This window comes from Octopus bimaculoides, chromosome 4 (assembly GCF_001194135.2).
Source record: "Octopus bimaculoides isolate UCB-OBI-ISO-001 chromosome 4, ASM119413v2, whole genome shotgun sequence".
NCBI classification, from domain to species: domain Eukaryota; kingdom Metazoa; phylum Mollusca; class Cephalopoda; order Octopoda; family Octopodidae; genus Octopus; species Octopus bimaculoides.
Window position 1 is genome coordinate 143,321,625 of NC_068984.1, and position 2,004 is coordinate 143,323,628.

At 37.4% G+C, this 2,004-nt stretch overlaps 1 long non-coding RNA gene across 1 annotated transcript in view; it reads left to right on the forward strand.

Annotated features, from left to right (window-relative positions):
* Positions 1-1,186: 1,186 nt before the first annotated feature.
* The window catches only part of LOC106872919 (uncharacterized), a 123,003-nt gene continuing 122,185 nt past the window's right edge, over positions 1,187-2,004 (forward strand). Inside the window, exon 1 of the long non-coding RNA XR_008264018.1 lies at positions 1,187-1,573. This is a non-coding gene — a long non-coding RNA (uncharacterized LOC106872919). The remainder of the gene's footprint in view (positions 1,574-2,004) is intronic.

The window sequence follows — 2,004 nt, forward strand, 5'->3', positions numbered from 1 at the left end:
TATATATATATATATATATATATATATATGTATATATATGTCTGCATACATATGTATATATGTGTGTGTGTGTGTCCATGAGTTTGCATGTCTATTGAAGCTTTATACATTCCAATGCAATGGATTCATTTTGTTTACTTAATCCTATATATTGATGTATGTATATAAACACACATTCACGCACACACACACACACACACATACACACACACCTATGCATATACACACATAAACATATATACACACACACTCATACAAGCACATATGTATACGCTCATACATACGTGGCCTTTGCATAAACCGTGATGCACATACAAGCACACGCACACGCACACGCACACGCACACACATAGATACATATATAAGGAGTGAGAGAGAAAGGGAGGGTGAGACAGACACGTAACCTTAATTATTATCAATAGCCATTATAGGCACTGTCTTCACATATTTCTAGTCAATAAGCTTCCTATATAACATCACACTTCAACCTCTCCTTTTTTGCTACAACTTCTTTCTTCTCTTCTCTCTTTCCCCTCTATTTTTTACTATGTTTTTTTCTCTCCACACAATTTCCTTTGTTCTTCTTTTTTTCTCTCTTCTCCCCTTCTTCTTGCTCTCTCTCTCTCTCTCTCTATTCTCCCTGTCTTCTTCTCTCTCTCGCTCTCTCTTTCTCTCTCTCTCTCTCTCTCTCTCTCTCTCTCTCACTTTCTCTCTCCCTCTTTATCTCTAGCTAATTCCATTGTTCCAATTTTTATTTGCCTTCTGTTACGCTACTTTCACTTTCACTTTCAAAATCGATTTTTGTTCACAGCCCCCTCTCACTCCCTCTTGCTCTGGTTCTCTCGCTCTTTCTATCTCCCCTCACACTTATTCTTTCCCTCTCTATCTTTACCTCACTTTACAATAACACTTCTATCTCTTTATTTTTACTTCCCCACGCTCTTTCTACCTCTCATTCAATCTCTTTTATATTCCTACTGATTCCCCAAATTTCGTTATTTTCGTTATTTCCCGGTGGTTTTCGTATCCATTCGTTCATTTCTGGTCTCCCTCCCTCCCTCTCTCCCACCCTCTCTATATCTCTCTTTCTGTCTCTTCACATATTCAACATTCTCTCACTACGTGTCTCTCGTTCTATTTTTATATCTCTCTCATTCTCTCTCGTCTCTCTCTCGTCCTATTTCTTGCTTTGCCCTTCATTTCACCTCCTTTCTCTTTCCATCCCTCTTTCTTTCTCTCTTTCTATCTCTCTCTCTCTTTCTCTGTATGTGTGTGTGTTTCGAATTGAGTATATATGTGTGTGTATACTTATATGTATGTGTTTGTGCATGTGTCTGTGTGTATATCTGCCTTCCCACCCTCGCCATTTTAACTCCTGTTTCTCCATTCCCTCCTTCCCCTCTCATTCACCTCTTTATCTCTTTCTCTTTCCCCCTCCCTCCCTCTCACTCTGTCTATTACTCATTCGTTCATTCCATTCCTATTCGGCTTGATATGAAGAGTTCTGGCAGCTAATGCTCTCATCACAGACATCCAGAAACTGCTACTCTAGATTTCCAGAGACCAGCCCACGGTAATTTTATTCCTTGTTCGCCGCCATCTTTCTTCCAAGCATGTCTCAAGTCAAACCATTTTCTTGAATGCCATTTTGTTTACGAATTCTTTCTGCTATGCTTAGCTGAGAAATTCATATAACTCTTCCGAAAATTTCCTCCGTAACTTCGATTCTTTCTTTCGATAACCGATTCTTTATTTAAAACCTTTTACCATTTACTTTCTTCGTTTTTTCATCTTCCCCTATTTCTGTATGTCTGTTTTTCTGTCGCTCATTCATTTTTTTTACTCTAGTTTTTATGTCACATTCTCTTTTAGCTTTTCCTTATTTTTTTTTCGTTCCATCTTTCCTCGTTCTTTTAATTATTCTTTATTTCATCTTCATATTTCTTTGTTCTAAATTCTCTTTCATTTATTTAGCATTTCATTCATTCATTCATCAATTATATA